At 48.0% G+C, this 19,324-nt stretch overlaps 1 long non-coding RNA gene across 1 annotated transcript; it reads left to right on the top strand.

Annotated features, from left to right (window-relative positions):
- Positions 1 to 9,281: 9,281 nt before the first annotated feature.
- On the top strand, positions 9,282 to 18,753 carry LOC118925588 (uncharacterized). Its single transcript, XR_005030116.2, has 3 exons — positions 9,282 to 9,380; positions 9,661 to 9,798; positions 15,988 to 18,753. It is a non-coding gene; the product is annotated as an uncharacterized LOC118925588 (long non-coding RNA).
- The last annotated feature ends 571 nt before the right edge of the window (positions 18,754 to 19,324 follow it).

Below are 19,324 nucleotides of genomic sequence, written 5' to 3'. Positions count from 1 at the left end.
TGTACCTAGAGGGTATTATGCTCAGTGAAACAAGCCAAGTGGAGAAAGCCAAGTATCAAATGATTTCACTCATCTGTGGAGTATAAGAACAAAGCAAAAACTGAAGGAACAAAATAGCAGCAGACTCACAGAACCCAAGAATGGACTAACAGTTACCAAAGGGAAAGGGACTGGGGAGGATGGGTGGGAAGGAAGGGATAAGGGGAAAAGGGGGCATTATGATTAGCACACATAACATGGGGGTGGGGCACGGGGAAGGCAGTATAGCAGAGAAGACAAGTAGTGACTCTATAGCATCTTCCTATGCTGATGGACAGTGACTGTAATGGGGTATGTGGTGGGGACTTGATAATGGGGAGAATCTAGTAACCACAATGTTGCTCATGTAATTGTATGTTAATGATACAAAAATAAAAATAAATAAATAAATAAAAGTGTGTGGGATGCAGTTAAAACCATGCTTGGAAAGAAAATTATAGCCTTAATGTATATATTAGAAAATAAATGAGCTAAGCAGTCATTGCTTTGTAGATCTGGTTTTTAAGTTGCTTTGGAAGAGCTTGACTTTACAAACGGTATGAAGTCATGCTATTTTGCATCTTGCTGGGATAAGGTTCAGCATTTTTGTGTGGCAAATGTTATACACATCACTGCCAAAGTCCTCATCTAATTTGACATGTCAACAACATGTAATATGGCTGATCATTCTTTCATTCTTGTAATTCTTTCTTGAAACTCTTTCTTCACTTGGTTTCCAGGCAGGGGTGAGTGGGAGTCAGCTCATACCAGCTTGCAGGAGTTGACTGTATGCCAACAACCTGTTCCATAATGTTACAGTGGTGGCTTCCCATGGACCACAGTGGGAGCATTTACACCATAGAAATTGGAAAGCACTACAGATCTGTGCATCCATCATCTGTCTATATTTCTAACCTATCACCTGTCTATCATCCATCTCTCTCTCTCTCCCTGTCTTTACTGAGAAGGTGTGCCAGCTCTGGAACATCTATCTCTCATTTGTCTGTCTCTCTATCATCTAACTATGTATCTGTTATCTGTCTGTCTATCCATCTATCTATCACCTATATCTATCTATCTATCTATCCAGCCAGCCAGCCAGCCAGCCATCTTTGTCTCCTCTATCCACTCCCTCCCTGGGTGATCCACTCAGGCTCATGTCTTTAAACACTGCCTACACACTGATGACCTCCGAATGGATTCTCTCCAGCCCTGATTTCTCCCCTGACTCCAGACTCCCACATCCCACTGCTGAGGGCACACTTTGGACAGGTTAGATTTGTGGTGCCCATTAGACATCCAGGTGGATGTGGGGTGGCTCCTCTGAGTAATGACTTCACTGAACACTGGGAAGGATGGAGTTGCTGTCCACCAGGCTAGGAAATCTGAGGGAGGAGCAGGTTGGGGAGGTAAGGGAGAGAAGCGGCTGCCACCCAGACCTATTAAATATCCTGGAAGGAAGGAAGAGTTGAGGTTCAAGTACATAAAGTTGAGCGTGTGGGACCTCTGGGAGTGTGGGAGAGGGTTTCAGGTGGTATGCCAATAGACATGGATATCTGGTTAATGTGTCTTGGCGTTAAGACTGAAACAATGATAGCAACACAAAAGCTTTCTTTTAAAATACTTTCACTTGAAAAAGCAGGTCAATGGAAAGGTTAAATAATGAGTAAATGATAATACGGGTGCTAGACAGAAGGAGCAACAACTGTGGAGCTGGGAAGAGAATGGCAGGGGATTGGAACTGCTGTAACACAGGAGCCAGACGTCCGGCCCCGGACGGAGGTGAGGTGGTGGAAGGTGGCTAAAGCCTCAGCCGTGCTGGCTCAAGTCAGAGTCCACGAGGGAAGCTGGTAAATGAAGTAATGGCAGTTCTAGGCTCAGCATTTAGATGTATGGGTATGAACACAGTAAGAAACTAGAACCAGGGCAAAAAAGGGTTGCCTATGGTTTTGCTGTAGCTCGCATGGTCCTGGACTGCAATTCTTTGCTCTTTTCGAATAAACTCGTTTTTGCTGGTAAACAAAACAAAAGAAATAACACAAGCGCTAACATCAGAACCAATTACCACTGGTTTTTGCTCTGGGGAGAGGGGATCAGGCACCATTGCTTTTCACTATTAAGCCCTTTTTTAAAAAAATTTGCCCTTTTAAAAAAAAATTAATAAACTTTGTATTTTAAGACAGTTAGAGGCTGACAGAGAAACTGAGCCTCCCACAGTTTCCCTTTTATTGATACGGAAAACGAGAAATGGCCAGAAACTTAAGGAGGCGACTAAACACCCTGGTGCCCTAGATGCAGTCCTGGGACAGGAAAAGGATGTTGGTAAAAACTGAGAGACAGTTTTGAATAAAGAATGGATTCTAGTTAACAATAGTGTTAACAATTATTAATTCATACTAATACTGTCAGTATCGGTTCATTAGTTGTAACAAATGTACCATGCTATGATGGACAGTGACTGTAAAGGAGTATATAGGGGGGACCTGGTATAGGGGAGAGCCTAGTAAACAAAGTATTCGTCATGTAAGTGTAGATTAATGATTAAAAAAAAAAAAAGTAGTTCCTGTGTGGTGACCTCCAATGAGTTCTACACAATGATATAAAGGGCATATAAAAGTGTAGGCAAAGGGTCTGTTTGTGTTTATACAGAGGATCAAAGCCTAATTTGGCTACCCCGAAAATGAACTAAGATACGATATGAAAAAGAACTTCCAACATCAGCACTCTCGGGAAGACTCATGACAGAAGACGATCAGCAAAAAAAAAATTCCAACAAAGATCCATGCACTGCCACAGGTGTAGATGCACTCATCCCACCAGTTCCTGGACTTGCCATGGGAATGATGAAGGAGATATCTAAGCTGGCCTGTGCATACAGTAAAACAACAAATTGGACTGGATCTATACTGTTGGAACTCAACCAAGAATTAGGAGAAGTGCAAATTGTAGCACTCCAAAATCTTACAACCACAGACTATTTATCGTTAAAAGAACATATGGGATGTGAACAGTCCCCAGGAATGGGTTGTTCTAATTTATCTGAATTCTCTCAGACTGTTTAAGTTCAGTTGGACAATATCCACCATATCATAGATAAGTTTTCACAAATGCCTAAGGTGCCTAACTGGTTTTCTTGGTTTCACTGGAGATGTCTGGTAATTACAGGTATGCTTTGGTTATGTAACTATATTCCTATTATGTTAATGTGTGTGCACAATTTAATTAGTAGTTTAAAACCTATCCATGCTGAAGTTACTCTACAAGAAGATATGTCAAAGAAATAATCAATCTTCCCAGGTTTTCTTCTGCCTGCTACTTCTATAGCTTTTCTTCTTCCTACCTAATCACAACCTTTAAATAGAACTCGTGCCACATGTCGAATTTACCGAGTATCATAATTCTTCCAAGTGGTAAAGACACCTCAAGACAAATGCTGGGCATAGAAGCCACAGGGCATAAATATGCAAAGAAATAAAAAGCTAACCATTTCAAACAATAAGGCTTCTCTCTCACTTACCAACTTTACATTTCCCTGTATGGCCCCGGAAGATGACTGGTTAGCCAGAGACGGGTAAGATTCCTCAAGGGAGGAACAACCTAAGACAGGCACAGTCGCAGGGGGCCATCTGGTGAGAAAATGGGGAGCAGCAGAGGTGAGGCTTAGAACCTCCCCCCTCATGTTCTGAGAGAAATCTTCTGCATACGTGGATGTTTTATTGCCCTTGTCTAGCTTGGATTAACACATAGTCTACAGGCACACACCTGATCATCTACATTTGCTCTCTTACAACACTAAACTCTGTTTTCTACCTTTATCTCGTATCTACCTACCACTTCAGCATTTTATTAAAAATAATAATAATAGAGAAATGTGGTATCCACATATAAATCAAGTTTAAAAATCAAATGAATATTCATAGTTGAACTGTTTATAGTTCATAATGCATGAACAAAACCGAAAGCTTCTGTGATGACTGCCCTTGCACTGTTCACCATGTAACTTATTCACTATGTAAGAATTTGTACTCCATGTAAGAATTTGTTCGTTATGCTTCAGAAGATTGGAGACTGACGAAAATTAGGCTTGGGGTGGATTAATGATTGTGCATTGAGTATTGACCCCCCTATACAGAAATTTATTGTTGTTAACAACTATTTGATCAATAAATATGAGAGATGCCCTCACAAAAAAAATATATATATATATATATAAACACACTTCCAATTGTAAAATAAATAAGTAACCGGGATGTAATGTAAAGCATAAGGAATATAGTCAAAATATTGTAACAACTTGGTATGGTGATAGCTGGTACCTAGAATTATCATGTATATAAATGTTGAATCACTGTGTTGTACACCTGAAACTAATGTAATGTAATACTGTGTGTCAACTACCCTTCAATAAAAAAAACAAAAAAAAAACAAAAAAAACCAAATGTACCATGCTAGTGTAAAATATTAAAAATAGGAAGAGCTGGGAGAGGAAATATAGGAACTCTCTGGGCTAACTGGACAATTTTGCTGGAAGATGGTAATGACGGTTTGGGAGGAAGACCGCAAGGGAAAGGGCCGTTCTCATCACGTCACATCGCGGGCATCATTTCAACGTGGCTGCTGGCGTTGACCTTAATCACCGGGCTGAGATCGGGTTTATCAGGTGTCTCCACTGTAATGTTACTTTTTTACCCCCCCTTTCCACACTGTCATCTTTGAAAAGAAGTCACTATGAACAGCCCACCCTGGGGGGGAGGTCATGGTTCACTTTTCTGATGTTCCTTCACTTTGACCCGTATAGATTTTCGTTTTCTTTCTTTTTTTGCAAGCTCTGCTATGTACTGAAAAGAGTGCCCATAATACTGAAACCAGTTCCAGGAAACACCAGACCACTCACACCTGTGTGACTTGGGAAGGCTACTTAACCTCTCTGTGCCTCAGTTCCCTCATCTGATAAATGGGGAGACTGATGTTCCTCCCATACAGAGTCATTGAGAGCAAACAAAGAAAGTGCTCAGAGTAGCAGTCTAGGTGTAGTAAGGTCTATGGAAGTGTCCTTTCTATCATTTCACCCTGAATGGAATTCCCAGGTACTTTTCTGATTAAAAATTATTTTTGAAAGAATGGTGGCATGCTGGGATTGTGAGGCTGTGCTCAGAGGCCTGGAGCCATGGCAAGATGGGAGCAGCCTGCACAGACAGCGTGTCCAGGACAGAATGGCCAACGCTGGTCCAGGAAGTGTCAGGAAGACCATGTGAGGGACAGTGGGACTGTTGGAGGGGGAGCCTGTCAGCTGGGAGGGTTACTCCATGCAGCTTCCACACTGGAAGGAGGCTGGTGGGAACCAAGAGTGGGTGTCTTGGACACAGGGTTGGACTTCCTTTGGGTGTCAGAGATCAAGGCAGGTGGAATGTTCTAGAAGCCTGAGATGCAGCTGACTGGCTCCCATACCAGGGTAGGAAGTTGCCTTGTAACCCTCACCAGAAGCTTAGAGGCAATTTTTGAGTCCCACGTTGAACTGAAAGAAAGCTCCCAGTGTCATTCCAGGCTGAGCACTTCTGGTTCTGGGACGGAGCATAGCTGGCTGTGGGTGGCTGGAGACCCACCTGGGTGGGGCCGGGTGGGGCCGGGTCCGGGCTGATCCACAGAAGCTGGTGTGCCTGCACCAGTGGCAAACATTGTTGGTCAGTGGCCCAACACCCATCCCCAACTCTCTGCTCTCTTGCGGCCTTCTACTGTGGAGGCTAGAAAGCCAAATACTTCCTCAGGTATCCTATTATACTCCGAGATGGCATGTGACTCTCTTTTTGCCTATGATATATTAGCAGATATCTGCTGGGGTGACTTTGAGGAAGGCCTTTCTTTCCTGATAAAAAGAGATGGACTCAGCTGGTGCAACCCTTCCTCTTTCCTCTTTCTCCTTATCTTGAATGTGGATCTAACGGCTGGAGCTACAGCAGCTATCTTGTGACCACGAGGAAAGAGAATCACAGAGATTTGAGCCCTGGCATGCTTCAGCCACTGAATGACACTAGATTTCTCATTATGTGACAAAAGTTAATTCCTATTTGTTTAAGTCACTGAGGTAAGGTTTTTTTTTTTTTTTTGGTGATTGAACATAATCTTAACTGTACCCCAGTCTATCATCAACTTAGCTTCCATTATGATCTTCCTAAAATGGGCATAATTGTGAGCCTCTTATGTTTAAAATACTTCCCTTAGAGGATATCATCTTCCTTCATCAGACTTGGCAGAGGTGAAAAAGATTGAGAATACTCCTCGCTGGTGGAAGGTGTGGGGAAACAATCTCTCTAGCTTGTACAACTGGTGGTACTATATGTTGGTACCATACTTTGGGAGGATAATTGGCAATAGCTTTCCAGATTAATGATGCTCATAACCTCCTTGCCGGCAATTCCACAGAGTCAACAGACCATCGCTTCCCCACGCCCCGCCCCTGAACCAGGGACACACTCACCCTGGCTGGTGAAGCCGGGCATGGCAAAGCTGTGTGGGCTGGTCCAGCTGAGGCCTGCATGGCGGTGACCGGTGGCCATGGATTTCCACCCAGCTGGACGGGGCTGCAGCTGGCCCTGGCTGACGGTAATAGAGATCATGGCGACCTCGCTCACCCGCCACAGCTCAGCGGCAGGAAACATTCCAAGAGCACCTGTTTCCTGAGGACTCTGTCAGGGGCTCCCGGGCACCATCTGGGCGCTGCCCCACATGTTGTTTGCATTAGGAGTTTAGAAAAACAATTCAACTTTGACTAATCGCTCTTTAATTTTTTCAGGCGCATCCCAAAGTTGCTCCCCTGCCTCGCCCCCTCTTTCCTGGCCCACTCTTCTCAGGAGTTCCCCAGGCTGTCGCACACACACGCACAGTACACACACAACATACTCACACACCTCACACACTGCACATGCACAGCCACAGAAACACGCCCCAAAAACAGTCACCAAACACACACACTCCCCCCCAACATGACTCACACTCACACATTCACACTCTCACACAAGCACATTTATACACACACACACATGCATACTGCCCCCTCATCCCGTTCTCAAGAATGACCTCTCTTCTTAAAGGCAGGAAACTTACTCCTTTCAGGTTAGCAGGGGAAAGGTCGGCTGAAGAACTCGGCCGTGGGAGGCGGTGTCTGAGCACGGAGCCTGGAGCCGGAACACCAGCGTTAGCCCCAGTTCCGCAGCTTTCCCCCTCTGGACAGCCTGTCCGCCTGTCCCTGCTTCTGTCTCCTCCTTTGCTAAGTGGTGGAAATGGGGCTGCAGCCAGCACCTTCATACTGGTGATGTGCTAGAGCAGTGCCCAGCACAGAGTAAGTGCTCTGTGTGCTTGATTTAAAAAACGCCAACAAATCGAAGGAACACAAGAGCTCACTACTGAAATTAGCATGATCTTCTTCCAGATTTTTCTGATCGCATAACTCAGAATAGGTTCCCTGAAGCTGAATGTTTCTCCTCTCGTGGATGCCCTTGTATTACTGCATCTATGCAGGAGCCTAAAGCACCATCCCCGCCCCCCAGCCCCTTAACGTGGAGGAAGTTGAAGGACAGAGAGGTTAGGTTGTTTTCCTGATGTCACACAGCCTGCTGGAGACTGGGGCAGGTGTGCAGAATTTCCAGTGTGAACCATCCAGGGCATGCCTCCAGCTCAGTGCCCAGCAGGTTGTCATGTGGGCATGGGGGCGTGGAATGGACAGGGGAAAAAGGACAGGTGGTCTTTGTTACAGACAGTGGGCATGGCTGCAGGAAACTGGGGCGGCCTCAGTGAAGCCCACCAACAAGAGTTAATACAGCCTGTCCGGTTGGACGGGGCCCAGTTTGCAGGCGGCTCCAGGGCGGGGGGCCCAGGAGGGGTGGTGGCGCCGGTGGGTGGAGGGTCCCTGGAGGAGGGTGGGCAGGCCCTGTGGGGCAGTGCCCAGCCCCGTGGCCCACTGAGGGCGTCCTGAGGCCTTGTTTTGGTCTGCCACCCCAGCCATCGCACAGGCCTGATGGCCCTAGCTGGGCTGCCGTCTGAGAACAAAGCGTCCTACAGGAATTCCGGCCGGGTAATGCATTGTGCAGGCCACTCGCTGCCCGGCGGCCCCGCCCCCACCCCACCCACCCCTCCGGGCCCACTCACAATTTGGGGGCCTGGAAGTCACCATCAGCACTTGAGATGGCAAGAACCCCCTTACTCGGCCCGCCCCCGAATTCCACAGCTGCTTTGATGCTCACCTCACCTCTCCCCTTCCTGTCCTCAAAAGTGTTTGCCTAGGACCAGGGAGGGTGGCGGGAGGGGGCGCTTCCTGGCTGGGCCGGACCGCCGGGCTGAGCCGAGACTCCCAGACTGTTACAGTGGCGAAGATTTCCTTCCTGAAAAACACGCCAGCCTCTGCTTTCCGTCCCTCATGTTTCTCTCCAGAGAGCCTGGGCCACCTCCACTCCTCAATCCCCAGCTGCTGTCCTCGGTGGGGTCAGGCAGCAGACCTTGGTGGTCACAGATAGGCAGAGCCACCGCCAGTGATTAGAAACAGGCAACCCCTTCCTCTGGGTGGCCCCAGAGCCGGGTAGGTGCCGGGGTTGCACACAGCCTGCAAGCTAACTCAGAGTCCAGAGCAAGGTTTTTGAGCTCCTGGGCCCGGTTTTCTCATCTGTGTATGAGGAGCTCTTTCCCTTGGCCCCCGTCCACTCTGTCGGCAAGTCCTGTAACCTATACCTTCACAGTGCATCCTGAATCTGGGCCCTCTGCCCGACCCCCTGCTGCCACTCAGTCCCAGCCCTCCCTGAGAATCCCCCACCTCCTGCCTGCACCCCTCTTGTCCCAACTGCAACCTCCTTTCCACAGTGCAGGAGGCAGAACCCTATTCAAGCCAAAGTAGCCCTTTGCTCAAAACACTCCGAAGGCTACCACAGCGTTCAGAGGGAGAGCCCTCCTACCAGTGTCCTCTCCGCCCCCTCCACCACTCCCCCCTGCCTCCCCCACCCCACCCCACCCCACCCCCCCGCCACCACCAGTGACACGTGCCTGCCGCAGGGCTTTGCAATAGCTGCTCCCTTTTCCTGGAAGGTGCTCACCTTGGGTACTACCAAGGTTCTACTCAAATGTCACCTTCTTCCTTCAAGCCTCCCCTCCCCGCTTCACTGTCCCGCAGACACGTCCCGCCTTCCTGGACTTGGCCTCTGTAGCGCCTTCCCCTTGCTGGAATGTCAGGGGAACGCCTGCCGCTTTACTCACAGCCGTGACCCTGATGCCTAGAACGAAGCCCAGTCCTTAGCAGATGCTTGATGGACGACTGTTGCATGAGAGACTGAAGCACACCAGTCTTAAGGGTGGTTACGAGGACGGACTGAGGAACACAGGTAAGGTACTCAAACCTGTACCATAATTCTGGGGCGCCAGTGCTCAGGGCATGATAATTGTTATCCCAGGAGCAGTATTACAGCTTTGGTGGTTCTTTGATGGAAGTCCTTGGTGGCCCAGCATCCATTTCCTCTTCTTTTGGTAACTCACCCCATCGCCTCTAGGATTTACCCCTCCCCCACTCTTGGTCCACGTGATTTGCCCATCCGTGCCATCTGGCTCTGGAGGCGGGTCACCTCAGCCAGAGCTAGTCAGTGCCTTGCTTTCCCTTGCCCACAGCAATGGGCTCAGAGATGGTCATGATCCAAAGTCAACCAGAGGCATTTCCGATTCCTGATGGCCTCAAGGCTGAGCAGATGTAAGAGCTGGAACTCCTGCAGCCATTTCTAAACCAGGAGGAAAGCGAAGCCATCAGAGGTGAGGCATGCTGCAAGTGCCGGGTGACCAGGATGATGTTCAGAATCCATCGTAATTTGGGCTGAATCCATATCTGGGCTTTTTAGCTACTTATATCACTATTGCTCACTTTAGTTAAGCTAGTTCGAGGTAGATCACTCGTCACCAGAAAAGTCCTGCTTGACCTAGAATCTGACCTGGACTCCTCTGGAAGTTTTCTCCCTTAACTCCCGTCCTTACCTGTCTCTCCCTATCATCCCTGAAGCCCTGTTTAACTCCCCCGGTCTGGTGTTTGGCAGCCATAGGTTCCTGTCTTTATTTGATTCTGGTCTCCTCTCCTGCTACTCATCTTTTGCACTATTTGTCTGGCCCCTGGTGGCCAGGGTGCATGGTTCCTGTCCTTTTGGGGAACTGGAATTTAAGACATCTAGGGTTTGCCACATTATTCACTCATTTGCTGTGTTAATGGCACTAAAGGTTGAACATGGAGGGTGGGATGTTCTGGTTAATCAAAGGACCTGGCTGACTGGGAGTTTCACCTGCTCTCCAGCCCTACTCCAGACCTGTTCTGCTCCCTTCTTCCGCTGCTCCCTCTGTTGCATCCATCCTGCCTCTGGGTACTCCCTGAACATGCCGACCACCTTCCTGCAATGAGGACTTTGCAGTGGCTGTTCCCTCTTGCTGGGATGTCCTTCCCAAAGACCTTGCAACAGTGGCCTCCTCATCCTTCAGTTCTCAGCTCTGTGGTCACCTTCTCTGAGAGTCCTCTCCTGACCAACCTATGCCTTTTTATTCTAATATCACCCCCCTTTTCAGCACTTGTCACTTTGGGAAATTATTTTATCCCCTTTTCATCTGTGTCCCTTACTGGAATATAAGCTACATGAGGTCAGGGATCTTGTCTGTCTTACCTTTGTTTCCCTAATTCTTCCCCACTGTACCACACTGCCCTGTTTACTCCCTCATTGGTCCCAGCCACCCGGGTTGGAGGTCTCAAGGTCATTCTTCATGCCCACAGATAATCAGTGACAAAGTCTGACTTATTCTTCACCCCCTCCCTTCCCTTCTGCTCCGTCCCATCGTCCCTGTTCGTTCAGGTGCTCATCACATGGTGCAGCAACTCCTAGCTGGGCTGCCTACCCATCCCTTCCCTTCTCCAGCTAGTCTACTACACCCATGACAGTTGCTTCATCTGGAACATTCTTTTGTTCCTTCTTTGCCTGATGTCTTGGTTGTAGGAAAAAAGAAGTCGCTCTAGGTGTTTCAAGCAGGAGGAGATTGAATCCAGGTATTTGGATGCTACAAAACCTTTGGAGGGGCTTGTGGGGTCTAGCCTGAATCTCCAGGATGATTCCAGAAAAGGTGGCAGGATAGTCCCAACTCTGCTACCATCAGGGTGTAGGGAATCATGAGGAGGCCATTGGAATTGCTTGTTTGGGAACATAGCATTTTGGCTGTGATCCAGGGATCAGAGGGTAGGCACTTCAGTTGCTAGAGCTGCTGGCCAACCCCCATGAAGCTGGAGCCTGGGCTCTGAAGTGTCACTGCAGAGATACCCATCATATCCATGACCACATTAACCAGCAGAAAAACCCCAAAGGCCCTGGATTTACCTTCCAAATCACACACGTGCCCCTGCTTAGTGGAACCCAATTTGAACCTTGTTGCAAAGGCTTCTGGGAAATGTAGTTTGTAAGTTTGCCAGTGTCTGCATTTACAATGTGGGCTGTAGAAGGAGGCGAGAACAGACACTGGGGCCCATCAGCCATGTCCCTCTGACACAGTGGTCAGCCCCTGACCCCACGGCTTTCAGGTAAAGCTCAGGGAAGCCTTCCTGACCTGTGGGCCCCCTGTCATTTGCCCTCATGGCATCCTGTTTTTTCAGAACACAAATCACAGTTCATGGAGCTGAGTGTGTGCAGTTACTGACAAGGCCAGTTTTCCCATGACACTGCTGCCCACGAAGCAGGGATCCTCACTGTAACTCCGGGGAGAGGAAATCCCAGGGCAAAATATCTCCAAAACCAAAATCAGTCAAAGGGAGAAATAAAGTTTAAAACCCGTTTATTGCTTACAAACTGTGGTCTGGGGCTGTTTCTCTCTCCTGCTCCAGCAGAAGCAAGCAAGACCTCCCCACAAGCTCTCAGGTTCAGATAAGCCCTCGGTTGTCCAGGTAATTACCCACTGATATTAAAATGAACTAGGCTCTCCACCCCTTAGGAACGCCTGTTGATATGCAGATGCACTAACACCAGGTGAGATATTCTGGATATATTACAATTTTACCCACACTTGGGCAAGAGCGGGGCTGGCACAGGGAAGGGGTTCCAGACTGTCAGTGTCACTGAAGGAACCCTTCAGCCCTCCTCCCCACTCCTGGAGCACAGCCTTCCTACAGCTCCACATGCAATTTTGAACTGCTTCCTGTCTTTGGGGCATCTGCCTACCTCTAGGAGCCCCTTGATTTTTATCTCTGCTTTCTCCAGCTATCTGCTAGGTTGCAGTAAGGATGAGGTTTAAATGGAAGAGGTTTAAAAACCAGCTTAAATCTTCCATGCTGCTGGGAGGGGGAGGACATCTAGTGGAGAAGAGAGGTCGGCTCCAATTCCAAAGAGACATGTAAGGAGGGAACACTGCCCAGGGCACCTGCCGAGGTGGCCTGGCAGCTGGAACAAGGGCCCTGACTTGTGTCCTACACTGGACATAGCAGGACTCTGGGCTTGTGGCTGTGACCCAGGTGTGAGAGCTAAGCACAGGCGATGCTCAGTAGTTGGTTAATGTTCAGAATAAACCAGGCCCCCAAGATCACTGAACCCTTGCTTCCCTGGCTTCTTCCTGGGTGAGTCAGAAAAGCCATGCCCCTCACCTACCTCTCTGACCACCTGCCACCCCAGGGTCTTTGACACATGGATCTCAGCTTGAGGAAGAGAAGACCCTGCTTCCCTCTAGAGATTCCCTGGTGTCAGTGAGCCGGGCCACTGTCAAGAGAGGGAAGAAGGGGGCACAGGTGTAGGGTGGAGATCGCTCCCAAGACTAGAGCCAGCAGCCTACCACACTGTATCGTTGCCCCTCCATCCTCCTGGTTGTCCTCTGCATCTTTCCTACCAACCAGAACATTCTGGGTTGCAGGCAACAGAAAAGCAGCTGCAAGCTGGCTGCACATGGAAATCCCTGTCTGAGGGTAAAGCTTGCTTTAAGGGGCTCAGACAGCCTAGAAACCAGTCTCCCCCTGTCTCTAAAACCTGTCTACTTCTCTGTCATGTGCCCTCTCAGTACGGTTGCTGGCATGGTGTGATGAATGGCCCCCAGCCACTCCCGGCCGCTCGTCCTCCCAGGCTCAGATCTTTGACTGGGCATTGCCTGCCAAAGTCCTGATATTGAGCCCACATGGAGCAGCTGGGCTGGCATTTCTACCCTGAACCAGTCTCTGGGGGATTGTGGGGTGTGGGGGTGGAGCAGGGCCAGCCCAGAGCACAGGTTTTAGAGGAGGCAGGACCCCTGAATGGAAACTGAGGCTTAGGAGGCACTCAGTTAATGCCTGCTGTCTGAATGAATGGATGGATGGATGACTGAGTAATGCACCCCTCAGCCTCAGATGCTAAGAGGACACGGATCATGAAGGGGTCCTTGTGCTTAGACCTGGCATGAGTGGGAGCAGGTCAGGTGACAAGAGGTCAGAGGCCATGCAAAGGGGCTATTGGGGAGTTGGTTCCTGTCTAGGCAGAGGGCACATGTTCCACTATAACTAGCTCTGTGCTCACTTCCCCTCAGTGGTGAGCAAAATCCTCATTTGGGAGATGCCAGTGGAAGAAGTTTGGCTCCTGTGTGAGTGTTGAAGATGCACAAGGCAGACTGCCAGCTGCCCCTGTATATGTTCTCCTCTTTCCATGGTCAGAACTTCCCATGGAGCGTGTGACCACCTTCCGAGGTTGCATCTCCACATCCCTTAGTTGGGTGGGGTCACGGAGAGGTTCAGAGCCATTGTCTGTCCCACCTCCATCCCGCTGCCTGATGGCCACGGCGGGGATGGCTCTCCTGGCTCAGGCAGGGACGGCGGCACAAAAGGGAAGAGAGCCCAGGTCTCCAACCCTGTGGAGTTGCCCTACCAGCCCCGAAGGCCTCATGCCCAGACTAGCTGCGAGAGAGAAATGATGTGTATAGTGTTCACACCACTCTTTGGGTTTCTGTCCTGCGACTTCACTCATGTAGGGGGAGCCTTTCTGACTGATGTCATGGGGGGCCACAGAAGTGTCACAGAGCTGCTGCCAGACCCTTTCCTCCCATCAGTGGGATTCTCTGCCTTGGGAATCTTCCCAACCTGCCCCCAACCTCCCCACCCGACCAATGAAAGCCTCTTTGGTCCTCCTGTCTGTCCCCTCCTACTCCACGTACCCTCCTGGCTGCAAGCACAGCTCGTGCTGTGGGACGGTCCCTCCCCCAGCCCGAGGCCACCCCTCAGAAGGCCTGCTGAGGAGCAGCCTACCGCCTCCATCCCTGTTCCCGGCCCACCTGGCATGTGCCAGGAAGCGCCAAGGATCCCCCGTCTCTGAGAAGGATGGCCAGCTACTCTGAGAGGGACTGCCCACGGGTCTCTCCAGGCTGCCCTTCCAGAAACTCCCAGCCCCTTCCTGCCTGGCTTCCTGCCCAAGCCCTTCCTGGAAACTAGGCCCACCCTGCCCCCAGCCCAGGGCGCCAATATTTCCACGGGGTGATTCAGCCAGGCCTCCCCAGGCAGAGCCCCTCCTCTTACTCATGATATTGAAAGTCTGGAAAACAGCTTGGGGGTGGCGGGAAGGAGAGTCCAGGCCGGGGCCCCACCCGCCCCCACCCCCACCAGACCCTGAGGTCTCCAAAGAGGGCGGGAAAGACCAGGGAAGAGCACTGGAGAATTTCTGTTTAAATGTTCATCTATGAAAACTTATGAGTGAAGCTTTATTAGTACATAGAATGCAAATAGTGTCACAAAGTATGTAAAATAAATATATGGATACTGGGATGCTTGCTGAAGAGTTTTCACTGACAGGTGGACTGGTGGTTCACAGTTTGGTGACCATCAGCCTAAGGCTATTTCTGCTCAGGCCCATACCCTCTGTGGGGGAACCTTGGCCTCCATGGAAGGGGGAGAGACCAGTAGGCTAGACTGTGGATACCAAGGAAGGCTGCAGGGGCCTTTGGGCAGGAGGGAGGGACTGGCATTGCCTGCTGGGGAATTGCAATTTGTGTGTGTGTGTGTGTGTGTGTGTGTGTGTGTCGGGGGGAGGTTTTCAGATAAGGAGAATGTTGGCCCACGTCCTGGGAGGGCACCAGAATCACCAGAATGACTGAAATGATGGTTTGGGGTCTGGAGAATTCTGTTTTCTTTCTTGATGAGAAAGGGGCAAAATTTATGCCTTCTGAAGCAAATGGAAACTTGACGGTCAAGGTTTATTGTTTCAACAGGATCATTTCATTGCATGTGACAGAAACCCAACTCAGTGCTCTTCCCACCCAGGGTGGTTTTAAGGACTGAGTGACATGATGTCTGTAAAGTGAAGAGCACAGTCCCAGGCACACAGTAGGGCTGGTGACCAAGGTGATTATCGTTGATTATCGTAGGCTCTGAGCCTGGGGAGAGTTTGCTAGGAGGGGTCTGGCCAAGGCCTGGGGGATGCCTTGCTCCTGTTAGGATTGATATCTACCTATGGATGGCCTGAGTCAATAGGCAGGAGGCCCCTGTGCATGTGGCTTAAAAGAGCTGGAAGTCGGGGCCTAGCAGTAGGAGCTGATTCCTGCCTCAGTCTCTTTTCCTAGTGCTTCAGGGCTCACCCTTTTGAGAGAATGCCCCTCCTCATGAAGCCCCTCAGGCAGGAGATATGATGGAATGGTGCTCAACGTCTGCATCACCACCTTCTGGCATCCTCCCTATACTGGGGAGGTTGGAAAGCAAACAAACAAAACCTTTCCCAGACTCCTTTGCAGCTAGGGCTCTGGAAAAAATTGAGATTTGAGCAAATATCATCGATCCCCTAACAATCACCCCTGGCAGGGTGGGTCTGGAGGGCATTTCTGGACCAGAGTCCATGGGTGGAGGGAACATTGGAATTTTGAAAGGCTGTGTCATGACTCTCTTTTGCAGGCCAGCAATGACAGTGGACGATATCCCTATTGGCAAGAGCTCCCTGAATAGGTTGTAGAAATGACCACAGATTCTTCCCCTCGTTGTATCCACAGCACTCTGCAGCATTTCTCAGCTGGAGTTTGTTTGTATCTGGGTGCAAATGTGTGACTCGATTTGGACAATGGAACAGCAATTAGGGTGTTTCAAGCCAAGGCTTGAAAAACGCTTGTACACTGGGGCTTGTTCGCCATTTCCTTCTGCTTTGGAGCCCAGCCTCTGGCGAAGAAGTCCAGCTAGCCTGCTGGATGATGGGAGACATGAGAACCACTTGTCACTGTCACTCTGGCCAATAGCTAACCAACTGCCAGATCTGTGAGTGGAGCTGTCCTTGGTCATCCAGCTACCAGCTGACTACAGACACATGAAGACGCTCAGCAGGCCCACCCAGACCACAGGAACTTTGCAGCTGACGCACAGACTCATGCACAAAATGAAAGGTTAGTGTTGAAGCCACTAAGTTTTGGGGAAGTTAACTGATTCAAGGAAGCTGAAGAGTATGGGTGGTGGCACCTAACCACCAGAGATAAAGTGGGCATCTGGGCCAGAGCAATAATCAGGATGGCTTGACCCCTGTGGGGTCAGATTTCTGTAGTCTTTGGTGGTGGCTCATTGAGCATAGTGTCTCTGAATTAAAATATATGGACAGCTTAGTAAAGTCTTATTTGATCGACATGTCTCACATTTCAAAATGTATTTTCCTTTCTGTTTTTCAACTATTTTCTAATTTTCTTTGTAATTTTTTTCTTTGACACCTGGGTAATTTAGAAGTATGTTGTTAGTTATGACTTCTAATTTAATTCTATTGTGGTCACAGAAAATATATGAACTTTTTAAATGTATGAAGATGTATTTTCATGCAAAATACCATCTGTTTTTGTAAATGTTTCAGGTGTACTTGAAAAAAATGTTTTCAGGTGTTGGGTGGGATGTTTCATAAACATTAATTAGGTCAAGTTTTTAATGTTCAAGTCTCCTAAATCTGGGGTGGCAAACTTTTTCTGTAAAAAAAACAGATAGTAATGTTTTTGGCCTTGCAGGCCATATTATCTCTGTTGCAACTACTCCACTCCACCATTGTAATATGAAAGCCGTCATCAACAGTATGCAAATAGATGTGTAGCTGTATTCTGTTGAAACTTTATTTAAAAACAAGGCTAATCTCTTGGCTGATCCCTGCTCTCTATTGTTACTGTCTACTTTGTTCTGCCAGTTATTGAGAGAGGTATGTTGAAATCTCCAGCCATAATCATCATGGGTTTGTCTATTTCTCCTCCAGCACATATCAGTTTTACTTTATATATTTGCAGCTGTGATATTAGGTGCATTAACACTTAGGATTTTTATGTTTTCTTGATCAATTAACTCCTTTATCATTATGAAATGCTCCTTTTTATTCCTGGTAATAGTTCTCATTCTAAAATCCACTTTATGTGATATTAGTCTAGCCACCAAGCTTTTTTTTTTAAAGTAGCTTCATGATAAAAGTATTTTTCCATTCTTTTATATTTCATCTACCTGTAGCCTTTATATTTAAAGTGGGTTTCTTTTGGACAACATAGGCCTTGCTTTTTTATACAATCCAACAATCTTTGCTTTTTAATTGTAATGTTAGACCATTTACATTTAATGTGCTTACTGGTATGGCTGAATTTAAATCTAACATATTTTAGTTGATTTTTATCTGTCCCCTCTGTTCTTTGCTCACTTTCTTTCTTTTCCTGCCTTCTTTTTCTTCTGCACTTCTGATATGCTGTTAATCCAGTCCAGGGTATTTTTCATTTATAGAGGTCTGATTTTGGTCTTTTTTATACCTTCGGTTTCTATCTTCATGATGCTCATTTTCCTCTCCCTTCTTGAATATATTGAGTGTATTTATAACAGTTGTCTTTAATGCCACTGTCATCATTCTGTCATCTGTGTTTTCTCTGAGACTATTTCTACTAATAAATTTTTCTCCTTGCATTTTCCTTCTTCTTTGCATGCCTGGTAATTTTTTATTAGATGCCAGACATTGTAAATGTTGTGTTCTTGGGTGCTGGATTTTTGTTTGCTTGTTTTGTATTTCTTACATATTTTGGGGGCTTTGTTCTGTGATAAAATTTGGCTCTTTTGAAGCCTACTTTTAAGCTTTGTTAGGTCAAGAACAGCCTTTGGGCTAAGGCTAATTTGGCTCCATTGCAGAGTTTGGAGAACTTCCCACTCTGGCTGGTGGAAACACAAACTGTATAGCTCTGTAGGATTAGGAGGAAAAGAATGGTCTGAATAGAAGGACAAAATGGTGTTGCACTTATCTAGTGCTGTGTAAAAATCATCCCAAAAGATAGTGATGTAGAACAACTGTTCTATTATGCTCAGATACTGTAGGTAATACATTTGCCTTTGGAAAAGGCACAGTAGGTGTTTTCTGCTCCTGGATATCTGGGCCCTCAAGAGGCATGACTTGAATGGTTGGGGGGTCACTCTGACAGCTGGAGGGGTGGAATAGTTGGGGTTGGGGGCTCCATTTCCAAGTTGGCTTTTTCATCCATGTGTCTTGCACCTGGGCTGGGCCGACTGAAAGATGGGTTCAGGTATGATTGGCTACTAGAGCACCTAAATACGGTCTTTCTGGAATGTCAGTTAGTGGACCTCTCAGGATGATTGGACTTCTTACATGGTGGCTTGGCTCTGGGATCAAGCATTCCAGCAGGAAAACAGAAAGCTGTATGACCATTTATGACTGAGTTTTAAAGGTTACATAGCATCGTTTCCACCATACTCTATTAATAGAACTAATTAGCAGCTTGCCCACACTTATGTGGAAAGGATCATAGGGAGAGAATGTGTCTTCATACTTTAAAACCATCACAGATGTTATCTTGGCCCAGAGTAGAGATGGGTGGTTAATGGTGTTTGATGATGCTAAATGAATGGATACATTGAGGGGAAAGGAGAAATTATTGGATTCAACAATGAGACCATCACCATGAGAATTCCCTGCAGGACCTAGTAGGGCAATGGGAGGTAGGAAAGCCCACCAGTGTGGACTGCGGGATGCTGCACACACTTCCTAAAGTAGGTGGACCCAGTGTAATATAGATCTCCAACAGACACCTCTTAGGAACTTTTGAAAAGAATCGTCTACACTCCTGTCTTCTACTTCCTTACCACGTGCTCACTCGGACCCTGGGCACTCTGGCCTCTGCCCTCACTATCACAGGCTTCTCCAGAAAGTGCTCTTATTTGCTCAGACCATCTGAAGCCCGTGATGTGTGGGTCCCTCCTTTCTCTTCTGATTGCTTCTATCCCTGGGACTCTCGTAAGCTCCTCCTGATTTTCTGGCTGTTCCTTCTCTGAGGCAAACTTCTCCTTCCATCACCAAAAACTCAATGTCCTCCCGGGGTCTTCCTA

The sequence above is a fragment of the Manis pentadactyla genome, chromosome 1 (genome assembly GCF_030020395.1).
Source record: "Manis pentadactyla isolate mManPen7 chromosome 1, mManPen7.hap1, whole genome shotgun sequence".
Classification (NCBI taxonomy): Eukaryota; Metazoa; Chordata; class Mammalia; order Pholidota; family Manidae; genus Manis; species Manis pentadactyla.
The sequence above is the reverse complement of the archived record's forward strand: the minus strand, read 5'-3'. Positions and strand labels throughout refer to the sequence as shown.